At 51.7% G+C, this 25,203-nt stretch overlaps 1 protein-coding gene across 4 annotated transcripts in view; it reads right to left on the reverse strand.

The window, feature by feature from the left end:
* Nucleotides 1-25,203, reverse strand: part of LOC105488474 (spermatogenesis and centriole associated 1) — a 38,667-nt gene that overhangs the window by 9,642 nt on the left and 3,822 nt on the right. The window lies entirely within an intron of this gene.

A 25,203-nucleotide genomic window follows, 5' to 3' on the forward strand; every position in this document is an offset into this window, starting at 1 on the left:
CCGGGGAGAGGCAGTCAGGGGCCACTGTCTCTGCACGGCCAGGGCAGCCTAAGGAGCACCAGTGGTCCCAATGTTTGAAGCAGCCAGGTCAGGCGAGAAGACAGGACAAATGCTTCCTCTTGTCGCCTGCTCTGGGAAGATGACCGCTGTGGAGGGACCGGCTGGTCAGGGCTGAGAGGGAGCACAGCACTGGACAGGCCATGGCCTCGTCCCCAGAGGGAAATGACCCAGTGTTTTTCGACCAAGTTGGATTCCAGGCAGACCATCACATAGCACACAGAAGGTAGCCAAAGGAGCAATCCACAGAAAGTCTAACACCAAAATGTATAAAGCAGAAGCCACGGGACTCCCAGGAGGTGCTGGAGAGGTCGCTTTGTCAAGGTCCAGGACAGAAGGAACAATGGCGCAGGCACAGATGGTGGAATTACAAAGCCAGTCTACTATCTAATGTGCTGCTGCACACTGAGAGGGTGGTGTGGCTGCTGTGAGCTGGATGCTATTGGTACCCTCTGCCCCTCACCCAAATACAGTAAGTGCTACCCGCTTTCTTCGCATGCTGCCTCATCCGGCCAGGAACAGGGACTCCAGGGAAGGCCAAGTACAAATCAGAGACAGAAGCACGTGGACAGGGTTGATAAGGGGAGGGCAGGCGGGCCTGGGGAGGAGAGCCTGTGAGAGCAGGGGGTAGATGCCAGGCCTCAGAAAGACCCATCCTGTTTGTCTGTTAATGGCAAAACCTGGCACAACTGGCCGGGAGCGGTGGCTCACGCCTGTAATCCCAGCACTTTGGGAGGCCGAGGCGGGCGGATCACGAGGTCAGGAGATGGAGACCATCCTGGTTAACATGGTGAAACCCCGCCTCTACTAAAAATACAAAAAATTAGCTGAGAGTGGTGGCGGGTGCCTGTAGTCCCAGCTACTCAGGAGGCTGAGGCAGGAGAATGGCGTGAACCCGGGAGGCGGAGGTTGCAGTGAGCTGAGATTGTGGCATTGCACTCTAGCGTGGTGACAGAGCGAGGCTCCATGTAAAAATAAATAAATAAATAAATAAATAAATAAATAAATAAATAAATAAATAAAAGCTGAGAGTTGCATTCTCCACTCTGAAAAAGAGGTGGGTAAATACTCCCCATGTGTCTGGTGATGTCCTTTAAGGGGTGTATGTGAATATCAAGTTAATTTTTTTCTTTATATTTTCGTGTACTTTCCAAAATCTTCACAATATGAGTGTGTATTTTAAAAAACACACTTTATGAAAAAAAGTGTTTTCTAAAAAAAAAAAAAAAAAAGTACATTTCTGCCTGGTTTTGTCTTGAGACCAGGAGGGGCCACAGCCCTGCTCACACTTAGCAAACAAAGCTAGGCCCTTACGGGCAAGGCTGGTTCCGGGGTGGCCCAGCCTCACATGGAGAGGGATCTGTGCTTCCTTCCCAGGCTGTGCCATGGAGGCCCCTGCATGCCCAGTCCTCTTTGTGGCACCTTTGGCTTCCCTGTCCTCCAGCACTCACTCTACAAAGTGCGCCTCCCCAGGAGACCTCCTGCGTTCCCTGGCCAATGCTGGGCCTTTGTGGTCAACTGGGCAGAGCCCTGTAAATAGGCCAACTGCAGAGGAGGGACGGGGAGAACTCAGATTGATAGAAGTAAAGGTTAGGCCCTGAAAAACAAGGGATTTTCAAATCCAAATGACCTGGCTGCATCCCACCAGCACAAATGCAACCTCAGCTCTTTCAGGTAGAGCAGAGTGCCCATAGGACCACCTCCCCATCAGGATTCCTTGTCCTCTCCTTCCTTTTCAGATGGGATTTGCTTGCCAGTGCTGAATAGTGATGTGGCCGCCTCTCCCAGGGCCCTGTGCCTCTGCTGGTGGTGATACCCAACATATTTCAGCATGGACTGAGAAAATCCAATGTTAGCATAAAACCAAAGCCCAGATGAGGCACTGAAGATGCAAAGTCACTGAGGCCAGTGCATGCCACCCACACCAGTCCACAGGGCCCATCACATCTGCTTTCACTGCCCATGAGTAAGGATGTGTGTGCTGCGTTTGTCTTTCCCTTTGGACTCAAACTAGTCAGACAGGTAGCAACTGAAAATGGAGGATTAGAGAGCTCCACAATTTCAGCCTTCCACCAAAGCTATGGTTAAGCTGGCAAAAATGATCAGAGTAAACTTTTTTGGGGTCTCCAGAATCTAATAAAAATCTTACAATAACTAGGGGAATGCTTAATGAAGAAGCTATTCAATTTTGGGAAGAAAACATTGACATTTTAACTTTTCTTTCTTTTTTTTTTTGTGAGATGGAGTCTCACTCCTGTTGCCCAGGCTGGAGTGCAACAGCACTATCTTGGCTCACTGCAACCTCTGCCTCCTGAGTTCAAGCGATTCTCCAGTGTCAGCCTCCCAAATAGCTGGGATTACAGGTGTGTGCCACCATGCCCAGCTAACTTTCTTGTATTTTTAGTAGAGATGGAGTTTCACCATGTTGGCCAGGCTGATTGCTCTTGTTGATATCAAACAAAATAGACTTTAAATCAAAACTTGTTACAAAAGGCAAAGAAGAACATTACATATTAATAAAAGGTTCAGTACAATAAAATGTAACAATATTAACATTCATGCACTTAATAACGGATCTGCAAAATGTATAAAGGAGAAATTGATAGAATCAAAGTCAGAAATAGACAGTTCTACAATAATATTTGGAGACCCCACTTTCGGTAGTGGATAGAACTAGACAGAAGATCAGTAAGGAAATAGAGAACTCAAACCTTTCTACAAACCAACTAGCCCCAATGGACATATACAAAACATTTCCATCCAACAACAGTAGAATATACATTCTTCTCAAGTGCACATGAAACATTCTCCAGGATGGATCACAAAAAAAGGTCTCAATATGTTTTAAAATATTGAAATCATATAAAGTATCTTCTCTGACCTTAAGAATGAGACTAGAAATCAATAACAGATGGAAATCTGTAAAATTCACAACTGTGGAAATTAAACAACACACTTTATTTTTATTTTTATTTTTTTTGAGACGAAGTTTTGCTCTTGTTGCCCAGGCTGGAGTGCAACGGTGTGCTCTCAGCTCACTGCAACCTCCACCTCCCAGGTTCAAGCGATTCTCCTGCCTCAGCCTCTTGAGTAGCTGGGATTACAGGCATGCACCACCACACCCGGCTAACTTTTTTGTATTTTTAGTAGAGACGGGGTTTCTCTGTGTTGGTTGGGCTGGTCTTGAACTCCCGACCTCAGGTGATCTGCCTGCCTAGGCCACCCAAAGTGCTGGGATTATAGGTGTGAGCCACTGCGCCTGGCCAATACACTCTTAAATAACCAATAGCTCAAATCATAAGATAAGTTAGAAAATACTTTGATACGAGTGAAAATGAAAACACAGCATGGTCAGGTGTGGTGGCTCACACCTGTAATCCTAGCACTGGAGGAGGCCGAGGTGGGTGGATCACTTGAGGTTAGGAGTTTGAGGCCAGCCTGGCCAACATGGTGAAAACCTGTCTCTACCAAAAATACAAACATTGGCCGAGCACACCTGTGGTCCCAGAGACTCGGGAGGCTGAGGCGGGAGGATCACTTGAGTCTGGGAGTGTGTGGTTACAGTGAGCAGTGATTGCACCACTGTACTCCAGCCTGGGTGACAGAGCAAGACTCTGACTCAAAAAAAAAAAAAATCAATTGTATTTGTATACACTTGCAATAAACAATCTAATAATTACATCGAAAAAATAACTGACAAGCATCAAAAAGAATAAATTAGGAATAAACTTAACAAAATAAATATAAAACTTACCCCCTGCAAACTATAAACAGTGTTGAAAGACATTAAAGAATAAATAAATGGGAAAACAACCCATTTTCATAGATTAGAAGACAATTGTAAAGAGAGCAATAATTCCTGAATTGATATGCAGATTTAGTGCCATCCCTCTCAGAATCCAAGCTGACCACTTTGTAGAAATTGACAAGTTTATCCTAAAATTTACATGGAGTTATAAGGGACCCAGAATGGCCAAACTGAGATTGAAAAAGTTGGCCAGGCACGGTGGCTCACGCCTGTAATCCCAGCACTTTGGGAGGCTGAGACAGGTGGATCACGAGGTCAGGAGATTGAGACCATCCTGGCTAACAGGGTGAAACCCTGTCTCTACTAAACATACAAAAAATTAGCCAGGAGTGGCGGCAGGTGCCTGCAGTCCCAGCTACTTGGGAGGCTGAGGCAGGAGAATGGCGTGAACCCAGGAGGCGGAGCTTGCAGTGAGCCAAGATGCGCCACTGCACTCCAGCTTAGGCAACAGTGCAAGACTCCATCTCAAAAAAAATAAATAAATAAAAATAAAAATAAAAAGCTGGAGGATTCCTGTATTTCAAAACTCATTACAAAGCTAAGTAATCTTAGTGGCACTGGCGTAAGGACAGACATATAGATCAATGAGATAGCCTGGGAGTCCAGAAATAAACGGAGTCTCCCTCTGTCACCCAGGCTGGAGTGCAGTGGTGCGATCTCTGCTCACTGCAGCCTCTGCCTCCCAGGTTCAAGTGATTCTCCTGCCTCAGCCTCCCGAGTAGCTGGGATTACAGGCACATACCACCACACTTGTCAGATTTTTGTATTTTTATTAGAGATGGGGTTTCAACATGTTGCCCAGGCTGGTCTCAGAACTCCTGACCTCAAGTGATCTGCCCACCTTGGCCTCCCAAAGTGCTGAGATTACAGGCATGAGCTACTGTGCCTGACCCTGTACCAACTGATTTTTGGCAAGTGTGTAAAGACAATTCAATGGGAGAAAATCATTTAAAAAAAATTTTTTTTAGTTCCGGGGTACATGTGCAGGATGTGCAGGTTTGTTACGTAGGTACGTGTGTGCCACTGTGGTTTGCTGCACCTATCAACACATCACCTAAGTATTAAGCCCAGCATACATTAGCTATTTTTCCTGATGCTCTCCCTCCCCCAACCCCTCCAACAGGCCACAGTGTGTGATGCTCCCCTCCCCGTGTCCACGCGTTCTCATTGTTCAGCTCCCATTTATGAGTGAGAACATGCAGTGTTTGGCTTTCCTCTCCCTGGGTTAGTTTGCTGAGGATAATGGCTTCCAGCTCCATCCATGTCCCTGCAAAGGACATGATCTTGTCCCTTTTTATGGCATAGTATTCCAAGGTATGTATGTACCACATTTTCCTTATCCAGTCTATCATTGGTGGGCATTTGGGTTGATTCCATGTCTTTGCTATTGTGAATAGTGCTGCAATGAATATACACATGCATGCATTCTTCATAATAGAATGATTTATATTCCTTTGGGTATATACCCAGTAATGGGATTGCTGGGCCAAATGGTATTTCTGGTTCTAGGTCTTTGATGAATTGTCACATTCCCTTCCACAATAGTTGAACTAGTTTACATTCCCGCCAACGGTGTAAGTGTTCCTATTTCTCCACAGCCTTGTCAGCATCTGTTGTTTCTTGACTTTTTAAAAATTGCCATTATGACTGGTATGAGATGGTATCTCATTGTGGTTTTGATTTTCATTTCTCTAATAATCAATGATGATGAGCTTTTTTTCATATGTTCATTGGCTGCTTAAATGTCGTCTTTTGAGAAGTGTCTGTTCATGTCCTTTGCCCACTTTTTGATGTTTTTTTTTTTCTTGTAAATTTGTTTAAGTTCCTTGTAGACTCTGGATGTTAGACCTTTGTCAGATGGATAGGTTGCAAAAATTTTTTCCCATTCTATAGGTTGTCTCTGCTCTGACGATAGTTTCTTTTGCTGTGCAGAAACTCTTTAGTTTAATTAGATCTCATTTGTCAATTTTTGCTTTTGCTGCAATTGCTTTTGAAGTTTCTGTCATAAAATCTTTTGCGGCCGGGCGCGGTGGCTCAAGCCTGTAATCCCAGCACTTTGGGAGGCCGAGTCGGGCGGATCACGAGGTCAGGAGATCGAGAACATCCTGGCTAACACGGTGAAACCCCGTCTCTACTAAAAATACAAAAAACTAGCCGGGCGAGGTGGCGGGCGCCTGTAGTCCCAGCTACTCGGGAGGCTGAGGCAGGAGAATGGCGTAAACCCGGGGGGCGGAGCTTGCAGTGAGCTGAGATCCGGCCACTGCACTCCAGCCTGGGCGACAGAGCGAGACTCCGTCTCAAAAAAAAAAAAAAAAAAAAAATCTTTTGCCTGTGCCTATGTCCTGAATGGTATTGCCTAGATTTTCTTCTAGAGTTTTTATAGTTTTGGGTTTTACATTTAAGTATTTAATCCATCTTGAGTTATTTTTTCTATAAGGTTTAAGGCGTCCAGTTTCAATTGAAAAAAAATCTTTTTTTTTTTTTTTTTTTTTTTTTTTTTAATGGAGTCTGGCTCTGTCACCCAGGCTGGAGTGCAGTGGCACCATCTTGGCTCACTGCAAGCTCTGCCTCCCAGGTTCAAGTGATTCTCCTGCCTTAGCCTCCTGAGTAGCTGGGATTGTAGTTGTGCACCACCATGCCCGGTTAATTCACTGCGTTTATATGATTATTTAATTACTTTAGTAGAGATGGGGTTTCACCATGTTGGCCAGGCTGGTCTCGAACTCCTGACCTCAAGTGATCCGCCTGTCTTGGCCTCCCAAATTTCTGGGATTATAGGCATGACCTACTGTGCCTGGCCTGAGAAAATAATCTTTTTAACAAATGGCACTGGGATAACTGGATATCCATGTTACAAAAGAATGATGTCAGACCGCTACTTCACACCATATACAAAAGTTAAATCAGAATGGAGTAAAGGCCTAAATGTAAGAGCTAAAACCATAGACTAATATAGAATAAATTATATTAGAATAGAATAAAACTTGGGGTGAATCTGCATGACCTCAGATTTGGCAGTGGATTCTGAGCTATAACACCTAAAGCACGAATAACAAGAGAAACAATAGATAAATTGGACTTCATCAAAATCAGAAGCTTTTATGTTTCAAAAGACATTAGTAAGAAGGTGAAAAGACAACCTAAACAATTGGCAAAAATATTTACAAGTGATATATTTGAGGAGGGACTATATCCAGTATATATAAAGCATCCTACAAGTCAACAGTAAGAAGACAGCCCGATTAAAAAATGGGCAATGGTCTGCACAGGATGGCTCGTGCCTAAAATCCCAGCACTTTGGGAGGCCAAGGTGGCAGGATCACTTGAGTCCAGGAGTTTAAGACAAACCTGGGCAACATGAGACCTTGTCTCTATTTTTATATAGAAATTAAAAAATAGGCTGGGCGCGGTGGCTTACACCTGTAATCCCAGTGCCTTGGGAGGCCGAGGCAGACAGATCATGGGGTCAGGAGATCGAGACCACCCTGGCTAACATAGTGAAACCCTGTCTCTACTAAAAAAAAAAAAAAAAAAAATTAGCCAACTGTGGTGGTGGGTGCCTGTAGTCTCAGCTATTTGGGAGGTTAAGGCAGGAGAATGGTGTGAACCCAGGAGCCTGAGCTTGAAGTGAGCTGAGATCGCGCCACTGCACTCTCCAGCCTGTGCGACAGAGCGAGACTCCGTCTCAAAAAAAAAAAAAAAAAAAAAAAAAAGAAAAAGAAAAATGAAAAAAGAAATTAAAAAATAAAAATGGGAAGTGGATCTAAATGGATATTTCTCAAAGATATACAAATGGCCAATAAGCACACCTAAAGAAGCTCAACATCATTAGTCATCAGGGAAATACAAATCAAAACTGCATTGTAATATCACTTCACACCCACTAGGATGGTTATAATTTTAAAAAATCAGATAACACGTATTAGCAAGAATTTGGAGAAATTGGGACCCTCATACGTTTCTGGGGGGAATGTGAAATGGTGCAGCGGCTTCGAAAAACAATCTGGCAGTTCCTTAAACGTTGAACATAGAGTTACCATATGACCCAGTAATTCTACTCCTACATATATCTAAGAGAAATGAAAACATGGCTGCACAAAATCTGTACATGAATGTTCATAGCGGCATTATTCATAATAACCAAAAGGAGGAAATAACCCAAATGTCCACCAACTAATGAATGAGTAAACAAAGTGTAGTAGAGCCGTACACTGGAATAGTATTCAGCCATAAAAGCAAAACAAAACAAAAAACCCTAACTGTAACCAGGAGTACTGAGAACCTTGAAAACATTATGCTTAGTGAAAGAAGTCAGTCACAAAATACCACGTACATGATTCCATGCTTATGAAATGTTGAGAATAGGCAAATTCATACAAACAGAAAGTAGATTAGTGGTTGCTTAGAGCTGGAAAGGGGGTGGTGAAAGGGTAGGGGTGTGATAGCTAAAAGGGATGAGGTTTCTTTTTGGGGTGATGAAAGTATTCTAAAATTGATTGTGGTAATGTTTGTACATACCTGTGAATATACTAAAAACCACTGAATTATGCACTTTAAGTGGGTGAATTGTATGGTATATGAACTATATCTCAGTGAAGTTGTCATTTAAAAAAGATTCATTGGGGTTACAGGCATTTATTGTGGCAGAAAAGGCACATTTGTGGTTCAGGGGCCAATCTAGTGCACACCTGGGAGGCATTACAGGCTCTGCAGGCACAGACCATGAGGAGTATGTCCCCTGCTCACACTGGGATGACCTCAGTCTACAACCCATCAGAATCACTGACGAGATCTCAGCAGCTGCCGTGCCCATGTCCCTGGTCAGGAGACAGGATGCCTTTGGGTGCATGACTGCAGGATGCCATGGGCGGAGGGAGAGTCCTCAGCTAACAGACACCCACTATTAGCTTGTGTTAAAGAGATTTCAGTCCCATCGCTTGATATTCCAATGCAAAGAGATTTCAGTCCCATTGCGTGATTTTCCGATGCGATATGCACAAATGATTTCTTTTTTTTTTTTTTTTAAGACGGAGTCTCGCTCTGTCGCCCAGACTGGAGTGCAGTGGCCGGATCTCAGCTCACTGCAAGCTCCGCCTCCCGGGTTTACGCCATTCTCCTGCCTCAGCCTCCCGAGTAGCCGGGACCACAGGCGCCCGCCACTTCGCCCGGCTAGTTTTTTGTATTTTTTAGTAGAGACGGGGTTTCACCGTGTTCGCCAGGATGGTCTCGATCTCCTGACCTCGTGATCCACCCATCTCGGCCTCCCAAAGTGCTGGGATTACAGGCTTGAGCCACCGCGCCCGGCCGGGGAGAGGGTTCTTAGGGGAGATGGTCCTGAGGTGGGAGGATCCTGAAAGGAAAGTGTCCTCAGGGAAGAGATTCCTCAGGAAAGAGGGTCCTGAGGGAAGAGGGTGTTGAAGGGAGAGGGTAGGTCTTGAGGGGATAGGGTCCTGAGGGAAGGAGGGTTTTCAGGGAAGAAGGTCGTCAGGGAAGAGGGTCCTCAAGGAAAAGGGTCCTGAGAGAAAAGGTTCCTGAGAGGAGAGAGTCTTGAGAGGACAGAGTCATAAGGGGGAAGGTCCTGAGGGGACAGGTTCTTCAGGAGAGAGGGTTCTGAGGAAGAGCGTCCTTAGGGAAAGGGTTCTGAGGGAAGAGAGTTTTGAGGGGAGAGGGTCCTGAGGGAAGGGGGTCTTGAGGGGAGAGGATCCTGAGGGGGGTCCTGAGGGGAGTTTTGAGGGGAGAGGGTCCTGAAGGAAGAGGATCCAGAGGGAAAAGGGTCCTGAGGGAGGAGGATCCAGAGGGAAGAGGGTCCTGAAGGAAGAGGGTCCTGAGGGAAGGGGATCCTTTGGGGAGGGGGTCCTGAAAGAAGAGGGATCTGAAAGAAGGCAGTCCTGGGGGAGGAAGGTTATGTGGGAAGAGGGTCTTGAGGGAGACGGTCCTCAGGGGAGCGAGTAGGTCATGAGGGAGAGTGTCTGGAGGGGAGAATGTCCTGAGGATAGAGAGTCCTGAGGGAAGACAGTCCTAAGGGGAGAGGGTCCTAAGGGGACAGGGTCCTGAGGAGAGATGGTCCAGAGGTGGGATGGTCCTATGAAGAGAGGGTCCGGAGGGGAGAGGGTCCTAAGGGTACCGGCTCCTCAGAGAAGAGGGTTCTGAGGGAAGGTGGTCCTGAGGGGAGAGGAGAGGGTTCTGAGGGAAAAGGGTCCTTAGGATAGACAGTCCTGAGGCGAGAGGATCCTCCTGGAGGAAGGTCTTGAGGGAAGAGGGTCTTGAGAGAGGAAGCTTTTTAGGGAACAGGGTCCTCAGGGAAGAGGGTTCTGAGAGAAGAGGTTCCTGAGGGGAGAGAGTCTTGAAGACAGAGGGTCCTGAGGGTGAAGGTCCTAAGGTGGGAGGTTCTACAGGGAAGAGAGTGGGTCGTGAGGGGAGAGGGTCCAGAGGAGAGAGGGTCCTGAGGGAAGAAGGTCCTGAGAGAAGATGGTTCTGAGGGGAGAGGGTCCTCAGGGAAGAGGGTCCTGAGGGGAGAGGGTTCTGAGGGGAGAGGTTCCTCAGGGAAGATAATCCTGTGGGAAGGCTGTCCTGAGGGGAGAGGGTTCTGAGGGGAGAGGGTCCTTAGGGTAGAGGGTTCTGAGGGAAGAGGGTCCTAAGGAAAGGCAGTCATGAAGGGAGAGGGTCCTGAGGGGAGAGAGTCCTCAGGGAAGAAGGTCCTGAGGGAAGAGGATCCTGAGGGGGGAGGGTTTTTAGGGAACAGGATTCTCAGGGAAGAGGATTCTGAGAGAAGAGGTTCCTGAGGGGAGAGGGTCTTGAAGAGACAGGGTCCTGAGGGCGAAGTTCCTGAGGGGAGAGGTTCTACAGAGGAGAGAGTGGGTCGTGAGGGGAGAGGGTCCGGAGGGGAGAGGGTCCTAAGGCAAGAGAGTCCTAAGGGAAGAGGGTCCTGAGGAGAGATGGTCCTGAGGTGGGATGGTCCTGAGGGGAGAAGGTCCTCAGGGAAGACCTTAGGTCCTGAGGAAAGAGGGTCCTGAGAGAAGGGGGTCCTGAGGGAAGAGGGTCTTGCGGGGAGAGGGTCCTGAGGGACAGGAGTCCTGAGGGAAGAGGGTCCTGAGGAGAGAAGATCCTTAGGGGAGAGGGACCTGAGGTGGGAGGGTTCTGAGTGGAGAGGGTCCTCAGGGACGAGGTCCCTCAGGGAAGAGGGTCCTCAGGGATGAGGTCCCTCAGGGAAGAGGGTCCTCAGGGATGAGGTCCCTCAGGGAAGAGGGTCCTGAGGGAAGAGGGTTTTCAGGGAAGAGGGTTCTGAGGGAATAGGGTAGGTGGTGAGGGGAAAGGATCCTGCATAGAGAATGTCCTCAGGGAAGAGGGTCGCGAGGGGAGAGGGTCATGAGAGAGGAGGGTACTGAGGGGATATGGTCCTGAGGAGAGAGGGTCCTCAAGGAAGAAGGTCCTTAGAAAAGTGGGTCCTGAAGGGGGAGGGTTTTCAGAGAAGAGGGTCCTCAGGGAAGAGGGTCCTTAGGGAAAGGGTTCTGTGGGAAGAGGGTCCTGAGGGGAGAGGTTCCTCAGGGAAGATAGTCCTGAGGAGAGAGGGTCCTGAGAGGAGAAGGTCCTTAGGGGAGAGAAACCTGAAGTGGGAGAGTCTTGAGGGGAAAGTCTTCTCAGGGAAGAGTTTCCTTAGGAAAGAGGGTCCTGAGGGAAGAGGATTCTGAGGGGGGAGGGTTTTCAGGGAAGAGGGTCCTGAGAGAAGAGCTTCCTGAGGGGAGAGGATCTTGAGGGGGAAGATCCTAGGGGGTGAGGTTCTTCCAGGCAGAGGGTCCTGAGGGGAGAGGGTTTTGAGGTAAGAGGGTCCTTAGACAAAAGTTCTGAGGGAAGAGAGTTTTGAGGGCAGAGGGTCCTGAGGGCAGAGGGACCTGAGGGAAGGGGGTCCTGAGGGAAGACGGTCCTGAGGGGAGAGGGTCCTGAGGGAAGGCGGTCTTGAGGGGAGAGGGTTCTAAGGGGAGAGAGTCCTGATGGGGAAAGTCCTGAGGAGAGAGGATACCGAAGGAAGAGAGTCCTGAGGGAGAGAATTCTCAGGGTAGAAAGTGGGTCATGAGGGGATAGGGTCCGGAGGTGGGAGGGTCATGAGAGGAGAGGGTCCTCAGGGACAACGTTCCTCAGGGAAGAGGGTGTTGAGGGAAGAGGGCTTTCAGAGGGAGAGGGTCCTGAGGGGAGAGGTTCCTCAGGGAAGATAGTCCTGAGGGAAGGTGGTCCTGAGGAGAGAGGGTCCTTAGGGGAGAGGGACCTGAGGTGGGAGGGTCTTGAGGGGAAAGGCTCCTCAGGGAAGACGTTCCTCAGGAAAGAGGGTCCTGAGGGAAGAGGGTCCTGAGGGGGAAGGGTTTTCAGGGAATAGGTTGGTGAGAGAAGAGCTTCCTGAGGGGAGAGCGTCTTGAGGGGGAAGGTCCTGGGGGCTGAGGTTCTTCTGGGCAGAGGGTCCTGAGGGGAGAGGGTTCTGAGGTAAGAAGGTCCTTAGAAAAAACGTCCTGAGGGAAGAGAGTTTTGAAGGGAGAGGGTCCTGAGGGGAGAGAGACCTAGGGGAAGGGGGTCCTGAGAAAATGCAGTCGTGAATGGAGAGGGTCCGGAGAGGAGAGGGTCCTCAGGGATGAAGATCCTGAGGGCAGAGGGTCCTGAGAGGGGAGGGTTTTTAGGGAACAGGGCCCTCAGGGAAGAGGGTTCTCAGAGAAGAGGTTCCTGAGGAGAGAGGGTCTTGAAGAGAGAGGGTCCTGAGGATAAAGGTCCTGAGGGGAGAGGTTCTACAGAGGAGAGAGTGGGTCATGAGGGGAGAGGGTCTGGAGGGGAGAGTGTCCTGAGGGAAGAGGGTCCTAAGGGAAGAGGGCCCTGAGGGGGAGGGTCCTGAGGAGAGATGGTCCTGAGGTGGGATGGTCCTGAGGGGAGAAGATCCTCAGGGAAGAGGTCCTGAGGGAAGAGGGTAGGTCCTGAGGGGAGAGGGTCGGTCCTGAGGGGAGAGGGTCCTCAGGGGAGAGGGTGGGTCCTGAGGAAAGAGAGTCCTGAGAGAAGGGAGTCCTGAGGGAAGAGGGTACTGCGGGGAGAGGGTCCTGAGGGGAGAGGGTCCTGAGGGAAAGGAGTTCTGAGGGAAGAGGGTCCTGAGGAGAGAGGATCCTTAGGGGACAGGGACCTGAGGTGGGAGGGTCCTGAGGGGAGAGGGTCCTCAGGGACAAGGTCCCTCAGAGAAGAGCGTCCTTAGGGAAGAGGTTTTCAGGGAAGAGGGTCCTGAGGAAATAGGGTAGGTGGTGAGGGGAAAGGATCCTGCATAGAGAGTGTCCTCAGGGAAGAGGTCCTCTCCCCTCAGGACCCTCCCCCTGAGGACCCTCTTCTCTGAAAACCCTCCCCCCTCAGGACCCTCTTTTCTAAGGACCTTCTTCCCTGAGGACTATACCTCTCCCTGAGGGGAGAGGGTCCCGAGGGGAGAGGGTCCTCAGAGAACATAGTCCTGAGGGAAGGCAGTTCTGAGGAGAGAGGGTCCTGAAAGGAGAGGGTCCTTAGGGGAGAGAAACCTGAAGTTGGAGGGTCTTGAGGGGAAAGTCTCCTCAGGGAACAGTTTCCTCAGGAAAGAGGTCCTGAGGGAAGAGGGTCCTGAGGGGGAAGGGTTTTCAGGGAAGAGGGTCCTGAGAGAAGAACTTCCTGAGGGGAGAGGGTCTTGAGGGGGAAGGTCCTGGGGGTGAGGTTCTTCCGGGCAGAGGGTCCTGAGGGGAGAGGGTTCTGAGGTAAGAGGGTCCTTAGACAAAAGTTCTGAGGGAAGAGAGTTTTGAGGGCAGAGGGTCCTGAGGGCAGAGGGACCTGAGGGAAAGGGGTCCTGAGGGAAGACAGTCCTGAGGGGAGAGGATCTGAGGGAAGGCAGTCTTGAGGGGAGAGGGTTCTAAGGGGAGAGAGTCCTCATGGGGAAGGTCCTGAGGAGAGAGGAGACTGAAGGAAAAGAGTCCTGAGGGAGAGAATTCTCAGGGTAGAAAGAGGGTCCGGAGGGGAGAGGGTCATGAGGGGAGAGGGTCCTGCGGAGAGAGGGTCCTCAGGGAAGAGGGACCTGAGGTGGGAGGGTCCTGAGGGGAGAGCGTCCTCAGGGACAAAGTTCCTCAGGGAAGAGGGTCCTGAGGGAAGAGGGTTTTCAGAGGGGAGAGAGTCCTGAGGGGAGAGGTTCCTCAGGGAAGATAGTCCTGAGGGAAGGCGGTCCTGAGAAGAGAGGGTCCTTAGGGGAGAGGGACCTGAGGTGGGAGGGTCTTGAGGGGAAACGCTCCTCAGGAAAGAGGGTCCTGAGGGGGAAGGATTTTCAGGGAATAGGTTAGTGAGAGAAGAGCTTCCTGAGGGGAGAGGGTCTTGAGGGGGAAGGTCCTGGGGGGTGAGGTTCTTCCGGGCAGGGGGTCCTCAGAAGCGAGGGTTCTGAGGTAAGAGGGTCCTTAGAAGAAAAGTTCTGAGGGAAGAGAGTTTTGAGGGGAGAGGGTCCTGAGGAAGAGGGACCTGAGGGAAGGCGGTCTTGAGGGGAGAGGGTTCTAAGTGGAGAGGGTCCTGATGGGGAAGGTCCTGAGGAGAGAGGATACTGAAGGAAGAGTCCTGAGGGAGAGAATCATCAGGGGAGAAAGTGGGTCATGAGGTGAGAGGGTCCAGAGGCGAGAGGGTCCTGAGAGAGGATCCTTAGGGAACAGGGGCCTGAGGTGGGAGGGTCCTGAGAGGAGAGGGTGCTCAGGGATGAAGTTCCTCAGGGAAGAGAGTCCTGAGGGAAGAGGGTTTTCAGGGAAGAGGGTCCTGAGGGAATAGGGTAGGTCGTGAGGGGAAAGAGTTCTGCATAGAGCGTGTCCTTAGGGAAGAGGGCCACGAGGGGAGAGGGTCACAAGAGAGGAGGGTACTGAGGGGATATGGTCCTGAGAGGGTCCTCAGGGAAGAAGGTCCTTAGAAAAGAGGGTCCTGAGCGGGGAGGGTTTTCAGAGAAGAGGGTCCTCAGGGAAGAGGGTCCTTAGGGAAAGGGTTCTGAGGGAAGAGGGTCCTGAGGGGAGAGGGTCCTGAGGGGAGAGGTTTCTCAGGGAAGATAGTCCTGAGGGAAGGCGGTCCTGGGCAGAGAGGGTCCTGAGAGGAGAGGATCCTTAGGGGAGAGAAACCTGAAGTGGGAGGGTCTTGAGGGGAAAGGCTCCCCAGGGAAGAGGTTCCTCAGGAAAGAGGGTCCTGAGGGAAGAAGGTCCTCAGGGTAGAAGGTCCTGAGGGAAGATGATTCTGCGGGGGGAGGGTTTTCAGGGAAAAAGGTCCTGAGAGAAGAGCTTCCTGAGGATAGAGGGTCTTGAGGGGGAAGGTATTGGGGTGAGGTTCTTTGGGGCAGAGGGTCCTGAGGGGAGAGGATTCTGAGGTAAGAGGTCCTAGAAAAAAAGTTCTTAGGGAAGAGAGTTTTGAGGGCAGAGGGCCCTGAGGGAAGAGGGACCTGAGGGAAGGGGGTCCTGAAGGAAGAGGGTTCTGAGGGGAGAGGGTCCTGAGGGACGGTGGTCTTGAGGAGAGAGAGTTCTAAGTGGAGAAGGTCCTGATGGGGAAGGTCTTGAGGGGAGAGGATACTGAAGGGAGAGGGTCCTGAGGGAGAGAATTCTCAGGGGAGAAAGTGGGTTATGAGGGGAGAGGGTCCAGAGGGGAGAGGGTCATGAGGGAAAGGGTTCTGAGGGAAGAGGGTTTTGAGGGGAGTGGGTCCTGACAAAAGAGGGTTCTGAGAGAAGAGGTTCCTGAGGGAAGTGAGTCTTGAGGAGAGAGGGTCCCGAGGGTGAAGGTCTTGAGGGGAGAGGTTCTACCATGGACAGAGGGGGTTGTTGGGGGGAGAGGGTCCAGAGAAGAGAAGGTCCTGAGGGAAGAGGGTCCTGAAGGAAGAGGGTTCTGAGGGGAGAGGGTCCTGAGGGAAGAGGGTCCTTAGGGAAAGGGTTCTGAAGGAAGAGGGTATTGAGGCGAGCAGGTCTTGAGGGAACAGTGTTCTGAGAGAAGAGGGCTCTGAGGGGAGAAGGTCCTGAGGGAAGGTGGTCCTGAGGGGTGAGGGATCTGAGGGGAGGGGGTAGGTCCTGAGAGGAGAGGGTTCAGAGAGGAGAGAATCCTAAGGGGAGAGGGTCCTTAGGGGAGAGGGACCTGAGGTGGGAGGGTCCTGAGGGGAAAGACTCCTCAGGGAAGAGGTTCCTCAGGAAAGAGGGTCCTGAAGGAAGAGGGTCCTCAGGGAACAGGGTCCTGAGGGGAGGGGATCCCGAGGGGAGAGGGTCCTGAGGGAAGAGGATTATGAGGGAAGAAGGTCCTGAGGGAAGAGGGTTCTGAGGGAAGAGAGTTTTGAGGGAAGAGGGTCTGGAGGGAAGAGGGTCCTGAGGGAAGAGAGTTCTGAAGGGAGATGGTTCTGAGGGAAGAGGGTTCTGAGGGGAGAGGGTTCTCAGGGAAGAGGGTCCTGAGGGAAGAGTGTCCTTAGGGAAAGGGTTCTGAGGGAAGATGGTTTTGAGGGGAGCAGGTCCTGAGGAAAGAGGGTCCTGAGAGAAGAGGATTCTGAGGGGAGAGGGTCCTAAGGGAAGGTGGTCCTGAAGGGAGAGGGAGAGGGTAGGTCCTGAGGGGAGAAGGTCCAGAGGGGAGAGGGTCCTTAGGGGAGAGGGTCCTGAGGTGGGAGGGTCCTGAGGGGAAAGACTCTTCAGGGAAGAGGTTCCTCAGGAAAGTGGGTCCTGAAGGAAGAGGGTCCTCATGGAAGAGGGTCCTGAGGGGAGAGGATCCTGAGGGGGGAGGGTTTTCAGGGAAGAGGGTCCTGAGGGAAGAGGGTTATGAGGGAAGAAGGTCCTGAGGGAAGAGGGTCCTGAGGGAAAGGGTTCTGAGGGGAGATGGTCCTGAGGGGAGGGGTTCCTGAGGGGAGAGGGGTCTGAGAGAAGGCAGTCTTGAGGGAAGAGGGTTATGAGGGAAGAGCGTCCTGAGAAAAAAGGGTCTTGATGGAAGGCGGTCCTGCGGGAAGAGGGCTGTGAGGGGAGAGGGTCCTGAAAGGGAAGGTCCTGAGGGGAGAGGATATTGTAGGAAGAGGGGGGTCCTGAGGGGGGAGGGTTTTCAGGGAAGAAGTTCCTGAGGGGAGAGGGTCTTGAGGGAAGTGGGTCCTGAGGGCAAAGGTCCTGAGGGAAGAGGTTCTTCAGGTGAGAGGATCCTGAGAGAAGTGGGTCCTTAGGGAAAGGTTTATGAGGGAAGAGGGTTTTGAGGGGAGAGGATCCTGAGGGATGAGAGTCCTGAGGGAAGAGGGTTCTATGGGAAGAGGTTCCTGAGGGAAGAAGGGAGGGTCTTGAGGGAAGAGGGTCCTTTTGGGAGAGGGTCCTTTGGGGAGAGGGACCTGAGGTGGGAGGGTCCTGAATGGAAAGAGTCCTCAGGGAAGAGGTTCCTCAAGAAAAAGGGTCCTGAGGGAAGAGGGTTCTGAAGGGAGAGGGACCTGAGGAAAGGGGGTCCTGAGGGAAGAGGGTCCTGAGGGGAGAGGGTCCTGAGGGAAGGCAGTCTTGAGGGGAGAGAGTTCTAAGGGGAGAGGGTTCTGATGGAGAATGTCCTGAGGGGAGAGGATACTGAAGGAAGAGGGTCCTGAGGGAGAGAATCCTCAGGGGAGAAAGTGGGTCAAGAGGGGAGAGGGTCCTGAGGGAAGAGTCCTGAGGGAAGGGAGTCCTTTGGGGATGGGATCCTGATGGAAGAGGGTTCTGAGAGAAGAGGTTCCTGAGGGGAATGGGTCTTGAGGAGAGAGGGTCCTGAGGGTGAAGGTCCTGAGGGGAGAGGTTCTACAGGGGAGAGAGGGGGTCGTGGGGGGAGAGGGTCCAGAGAAGAGAAGGTCCTGAGGGAAGGGCGTCCTGAGGGAAGAAGGTCCTGAGGGGAGAGGGTCCTGAGGGAAGGTGGTCTTGAGGGGAGAGAGTTCTGATGGAGAAGGTCCTGAGGGAGAGGATACTGAAGGAAGAGGGTCTTGAGGGAGAGAACCCTCAGGGGAGAAAGTGGGTCATGAGGGGAGAGGATCCGGAGGGGAGAGGGTCATGAGAGGAGAGGGTCTTGAGGGAAGAGTCCTGAGGGAAGGGAGTCCTTTGGGGAGGGGATACTGAAGGAAGAGGGTTCTGAGAGAAGAGGTTCCTTAGGGTAATGGGTCTTGAGGAGAGAGAGTCCTGAGGGTGAAGGTCCTGAGGGGAGAGATTCTACAGGGGAGAGAGGGGGTTGTAGGGGGAGAGGGTCCAAAGAGGAGAAGGTCCTGAGGGAAGAGGGTCCTTGGAAAGGGTCCTGAGAGAAGAGGGTTTTGAGGGGAGAGGGTCCTAAGGGAAGGCGGTCCTGAGGGGAGAGGGTCCAGAAAGGAGAGGGTCCTAAGGGGAGAGGGTCCTTAGGGGAGAGGGACCTGAGGTGGGAGGGTCCTAAGGGGAAAGACTTCAGGGAAGAGGTTCCTCAGGAAAGTGGGTCCTGAAGGAAGAGGGTCCTCATGGAAGAGGGTCCTGAGGGGAGAGGATCTTGAGGGGGAAGAGTTTTCAGGGAAGAGGGTCCTGAGAGAAGAACTTACTGAGGGGAGAGGGTCTTGAAGGGGAAGGTGCTGGGGGGTGAGGTTCTTTGGGGCAAAGAGTCCTGAGGGAAGGAGGTCCTGAGGGAGAAGTGTGAAGGGTAGAGGGTCCTGAGGTGAAATGGTCCTATGGGGAGAGGGTCCTTAGGGGAGAGGGACCAGGGTTGGGAGGGGAAAAGATCCTCAGGGAACAGGTTTCTCAGGAAAGAAGGTTTCCCTCCCTTTCCTGAGGGAAGAGAGTCCTAAGGGAACAGGGTCCTGACAGAGAGAATAGGTTGTGAGGGGAGAGGGTCCTGAGGGGAGAGGGTCCTCAGGAAACAGGGTCCTGAGGGAATGAGGGTCCTGAGGGGATAGGGTACTCAGGGAAGGGTGTCCTGAGGGAAGAGGGTCCTGAAGGAAGAGGGGTGTGAAGGGAGAGGGTCCTGAGGGAAGGGGTTTCTGAGGGAAGAGAGTCCTGAGGGAACACGGTCCTTAGGGAAAGGGTTCTGAGGGAAGAGGGTTTTGAGGGGAGAGGGTCCTGAGGGAAGGTGGTCCTGAGGGGAGAGGGTTCTGAGGGGAGAGGGTAGGTCTTGAGGGTAGAGGGTCTGGAGAGGAGAGGGTCCTAATGGGAGAGGGTCCTTAGGGGAGAGGGACCGGAGGTGGGAGGGTCCTGAGGGGAAAGACTCCTCAGGGAAGAGGCTCCTCAGGAAAGAGGGTCCTGAAGGAAGAGGGTCCTCAGGGAAGAGGATCCTGAGGGGAGAGGATCCTGAGCGGGGAGGGTTTTCAGGAAGAGGGTCCTGAGGGAAGAGGGTCCTGAGGGGAGAGGATCCTGAGGGGGAAGGTACTGGGGGTGAGGTTCTTTGGGGCAGAGAGTCCTGAGGGAAGGGGGTCCTGAGGGAAGAGAAGTGTGAAGGGAGAGGGTCCTGAGGTGAAATGGTCCTGAGGGGAGAGGTTCCTTAGGGGAGAGGGACCAGAGTTGGGAGGGTCCTGAGGGGAAAAGATCCTCAGGGAACAGGTTTCTCAGGAAAGGTTTCCCTCCCTTTCCTGAGGGAAGAGGGTCCTCAGGGAAGAGGGTCCTGATGGAGAGGGTCCTCAGGGAACAGGGTCTTGAGGGAAGAGGGTCCTGATGGGGGAGGATACTCAGGGAACAGGGTCTTGCGGGAAGAGGGTCCTGAGAGAAGAGGGGTGTGAGGGGAGAGGGTCCTGGGGGGTGAAGGTCCTGAGGGGAGAGGATACTGAAGGAAAAGGGTCTTGAGGGAAGGGGTTCCTGAAGGAAGAGGGTCCTGAGGGGAGAGAGTCCTGAGGGAAGAATGTCCTGAGGAAGGCGATCCTGAGAGAAGAGCATTCTGAGGGGAGAGGGTCCTAAGGGGGAAGGTCCTGAGGGGAGAGGGTAGGTCCTGAGGGGAGAGGGTCCTTAGGGGAGATGGACCTGAGGCGGGAGGGTCCTGAGGGGAAATGGTCCTCATGGAAGAGGTTCCTTAGAAAGAGGGTCCTGAGGGAAGAGAGTCCTGAGGGAAGAGGGTTCTGAGGGTAGATGATAGGTCCTGAGGAGAGAAGGTCCTTAAGGGGAGAGAGACCTGAGGTGGGAGGGTCCTGAAGGGAGAGTACACTCAGAGAAGAGGGTCCTGAAGGAAGAGGGTTCTGAGGGAAGAGGGTTCTGAGGGGAGAGGGTCCTGAGGGGAGAGGGTCCTGAGGGGAGGGGGTCCTGGGGCAGAGGGTCCTCAGGAGAAAATACCCTGAGGGAAGAGAGTCCTGAGGGGGGAAGGTTTTCAGGGAAGAAGGTTGTCAGGGGAGAGGATCCTGAGGGAGAAGGTACTGAGGGTAGAGATACTTAAGGGGAGAGGTTCCTAAGGGGAAAGGGTTCTGAGGGAAGAGGGTTTTGATGGGAGAGGGTCCTGAAGGAAAGGGGTCCTATGGGCAGTGGGTCCTGAGGGAAGAGGCTCCTGAGGGAAGGGGTTCCTGAGGGAAGAGGATCTTGAGGGAAGAGGGGTGTGAGGGGAGAGGGTCCTGCGGGGGAAGGTCCTGAGGGGAGAGGGTCCTGATGTGAGGGGTTCCTCAGAGAAGAGAGTCCTGAGGGAAGAGTGTCCTACAGGAAGGTGGTCCTGAGGGAAGAGCATTCTGAGGGGAGAGGGTACTGAGGGGAGAGGGTTATCAGGGAAGAGCGTCCTGAGGGAAGGTAGTCCTCAGGGGAAAGGGTTCTGAGGGGAGAGAGTCCTGAGGGGAAAGGTCCTGAGGGGAGAAGATTCCAAGGGAAGAGAGTACTGAGGCGAGAGGTTCTTCAGCAGAGAGGGTCCTCAGGGAAGAGTGTCCTGAGGGAACAGCGTCCTGAGGGTAGATGATCCTGAGGGAAGTGGGTCCTGAGCGGGGAGGGTCCTGAGAGGGGAAGGCTGTGTCCTGAGTAGGGAGGGACAGATCTTGAGTGGGAACGTGTTTCTTGTGGGGTAGAGTCTTGTGGGGAATTGACGGGTCCTGAGGGGCTGGACGCATCTGTGGAGCTTGCAGGTCCTGAAATCAAGGCAGGTTCTGGTGTGTGGGAAGCTGTGGCATGGGGGCCGGCGTTAGTGCTGGGAGGCCCTCCGGAACTAAGGGAAGGCTGCCCCCTGCCGGAGGAAACCTGCTGCAGCCCCTGGGGGAGGCAGTGGGAGAGCAGGACGAGGTGGCCTTAAGGGGAGAGGGTTCTCAGGTAGGTATATGGGCTCAGGTGAGGGAGGGATGGTGAGGGCTGGGATGGGGAGGATGCTGGTGGCTAGAGCAGGCCCTCAGTCCTCCTTTTTTGACTGCCTGTCCCATGCTGACGGCTGTCCCACCCGTCACCTGACCTCTGTGTGGAGGAGCCAGATCTGACCAGTGGGGGCAGGAGCCGGTTTTCAGTGCAGTTACTGTTTTAGTGTTTTGGGCCCCCATCTTGGCCCTCATTTCTTGTCTCCCCAGCTACTCCAACAGCCATATCTCCCTGCAAGTCCCTGAGCCCTCAGGAGCAGGAGGCCCTGCAGTCTGAATGCTGTCCTGGCTGCATCTCCCACCTGCCCTGTGCACGGAGCCAAGTCTGAAGCTCTTGGTGCCTGTTTTGTCCTGGTGAAGTTAATTCGGCCAGCGGCCAACCTTTTCTGATTTCCTGCCTCTTCAGATTACCCACACTGACCACACAGTTGTACCTTCTGTCTTGGTCAGAGATCGCTCCTGGCCACCTGGTCTCTGAGCCTCTCCAGATCTCTACTCAAAGGCCTCTTTATTTTCTCTCCATCTGATTGCACTCTTGGTTTTGGCTGCCCTCTCAGCCAGAGCAGCTTTTATGTCCCTGAACTCTTGCTGAGCCATCCTCAGCAGTGCCTGGTTGCCTCCCCCATGCCGGCCCTCAGGCTGCCAAATGCTGCTGGAGAAGGCAGGAGATTGATGGCTGCTGCATTTGCAAATCCCAGAGATGGTTGCGCCATTCAGTCAGACCCTCCAAGTTCTCTCAGTTCCTTCCCCCTCCCCTTTTTTTTTTGAGACAGAGTCTCGCTTTGTCGCCCAGGCTGGAGTGCAGTGGCACGATCTCGGCTCACTGCAAGCTCTGCCTCCTGGGTTCATGCCATTCTCCTGCCTCAGCCTCCTGAGTAGCCTGGACCACAGGCACCTGCTACCACGCCCAGCTAATTTTTTTTTTTTTTTTTTGTATTTTTAGTAGAGACGGAGTTTCACTGTGTTAGCCAGGATGGTCTTGAACTCCTGACCTCAGGTGATTCGCTCGGCTCGGCCTCCCAAAGTGTTGGGACTACAGACATGAGCCACCGTGCCCAGCCCCCCATTATTAGTCTATTTCAGACCTTCCCTGCTCCATCCTTGCTCTCAGAGAAGAACATTTGAACAGAGAAAATTGAAGCCATAGGTCTGGAGTTCCTTCAGCTTCCCACCACCTGGCATGCACACTCATGCTCTCCTTCCTCCTTCCCTTCCAGGACAGTGGAAGAGACTCTCTTCCTTCAGTCAAGAGCACCCCCCACCCCATAACGTATCCTTTTTGTCTTGCGTATTTTCCAACAGTCTCTCCTGGCCTCTTCCTTCCACATATAAACAAACTCAGGTCTCTGCCACCTTGAAAAGAAGTTCTGGACCCCATGCCCTCCCAGCTACTGCCCTCTCCCTGTCCACTCCCCTCACCCCAAGGTCAAACTTCTTGAATTAAGTATCTCCATCATCTTTTCTCTCCATTTTCTTGCTGACTTTTCACCTCACCCTGGTCGGTCATTCCACCTATGATGGTTGAAATCACTCTAACCAAGGTCATGAATGCCAGTGTCATGAATTGTCCACTAAATGCTATGGATATTTTTAGTACTTTTATTGCTTGACCTCTTGCTGACACTGTCCTTTACCTTGCTGAAACTGTCCCCTTTGAAGCTGTCTCTTGGCTTTTGTGACATTCTGCTTTTGAAGTTTCCCTTGCCTCTCTGCATGCTCCTTTGCCAGCTCCTCTACCTGTCCTCAGTTAGGATCTGTCCTTCAGCCTCTTACTGTGCACTCTCTTCCCAGATGGCCTCACCCCCTACCTCAGCTTGAATTATCAGTAACTCTTGAATCTTTTCTCTCTAGACCTGACTTCTCCAAACTTCAGGCTCATAGTGCTACTGCTTCTGGCCACTCCACGTGGATGTTGTGTGGACATCTTAAAATCATTTTGTCCCAAATGCAACTCATTTTCTTCCTCCAAAACTGCCTTTCCCAGGCTCACCTCTAACATTTGCAGGGCTGTGGTCAAGAGCATTTATGTCAAGAGCATAAATGAAAGCCCATTTACCAAATGTCAGAGTAGTTAAAAGTTACTACTCAGGCTAACTGTTAAACTACTTTCTGTTTTCTTTTTCTTTCTTTTTTTTTTTTTTTTGAGACAGAGTCTCGCTCTGTCACCCAGGCTGGAGTGCAGTGGCACAATCTCAGCTCACTGCAAGCTCCGCCTCCCGGGTTTACGCCATTCTCCTGCCTCAGCCTCCCGAGTAGCTGGGACTACAGGCGCCCACCACCTCGCCCGGCTAGTTTTTTGTACTTTTTAGTAGAGACGGGGTTTCACCGTATTAGCCAGGATGGTCTCGATCTCCTGACCTCGTGATCTGCCCGTCTCGGCCTCCCAAAGTGCTGGGATTACAGGCTTGAGCCACCGCGCCTGGCTACTTTCTGTTTTCTTAACCTGACAAATAAACCTTTGTAACAACCTGGAAGGTCAGATTTGAATTTGAAATTCTTGTACTCTCTGGAGTTTTGTGCCAGGATGTGGTAGATTGGAGAGAGCTGGTCCCCTGGCCCTGCCCTTCTGCACCCCTTCGCTTCCCATCTGAGCTCTGTCCTGCACTGAGAGGAGCCTGGTGCACATGCTTATAAACACCCACAGCCCACCAGACCAAGCCCTGTTCATACCTCCCAAGCTGTTTCCTCCTGTGTTCCTCCTAAATGGGGTTGGGCCAGGTCTCTGGACCAGGGGGATTTCAGAGGCAGGGCTGTGCACAGAGCATAAGGGAGAAGGGTAGACCCAGAAAGAGGAATTGAAGGCCGAGTTCATGAGGGCAAATCAAGAATAAGAACCCGACTCTATGAAGGAGGCCAGTCACAGGGAATGGCCAAGAAGAACAGGCAGGGTGAGGAAGTGGCCAGAGAAAGATTCTCCAAGGCAACTGTAGAGATCTGCCTTGGCTGGGACAACAGATACATTCTGGATGCTCTCTTTGTCATCCCTCACATCCAAGCAGTTAGGCTTTCCATTTTCTTATTAAATAATGTGAATGGATTTCTCTCTACCTGTAGCTCATGCTGTCATCTCCCACCTGGATGACTGCAACAGCCTCAGTCTAATCCATCTCCCTGTCTCAGTCTACTCTACTCTCCCTCCAATCCATTTTCCCCGTAGCATCTGGGATAACATTTCTGAAGCACAAACATGATTATTCTCTGTTAGAAACCACCAGTTTCGGCTGGGCATGGTGGCTCATCCCTGTAATCCCAGCACTTTGGGAGGCCAAGACGGGCAGGTCACCTGAAGTCAGGAGTTTGAGGCCAGCCTGACCAATATGGAGAAACCTCATCTCTACTAAAAAAATACAAAATTAGCCAGGTGTGGTGGTGCATGCCTGTAGTCCCAGCTACTCGGGAGGCTGAGGCAGGAGAATTGCTTGAACTAGGGAGGTGGAGGTTGCAGTGAGCCGAGATTGCGCCATTACACTCCAGCCTGGGCAACAAGAGTGAAACTCCGAAACTCTGTCTCAAAAAAAAAAAGAAAGAAAAGAAAAGAAAAAAAAAAAAAAGAGACCACCAGTGTCTTCTTAGTGCCTTTAGGAGCAAGTCCAAGCTCCTCAGCATGTCATTTGCCGTCCTTGGTGATCTGACCCCTCTGGCTGCATTGTTCACCTCTCCCTGGCCCCTGTCACACATGAACACACCACACACACACACCATATATACTCACATAATCAGACACATGCCAACATACACTCAAACACCCACATAACACATACATACCACATACACTCTTACATACATTCACACACACAGCAACTCACAAACACACACACAGCCATATGCACACATTCACTCACAAATCACACACTGTCAACGCAGACACACCATATCCTCTCACACACACATGCACTTTTTTTTTAGTCGAAGTCTTGCTCTTATTGCACAGGCTGGAGTGCTGTGGCGCAATTTAGGCTCACTGCAACCTCCACCTCCCAGGTACAAGCGATTCTCCTGCCTCAGCCTCCCAAGTAGCTGGGATTACAGGCACCTGCCACCATGTCCAGCTAATCTTCCTTCCTTCCTTCCTTCCTTCCTTCCTTCCTTCCTTCCTTCCTTCCTTTTTCTTTCTTTCTTTTCTTTTTCT

Source organism: Macaca nemestrina, chromosome 8, assembly GCF_043159975.1.
Source record: "Macaca nemestrina isolate mMacNem1 chromosome 8, mMacNem.hap1, whole genome shotgun sequence".
NCBI lineage: Eukaryota > Metazoa > Chordata > Mammalia > Primates > Cercopithecidae > Macaca > Macaca nemestrina.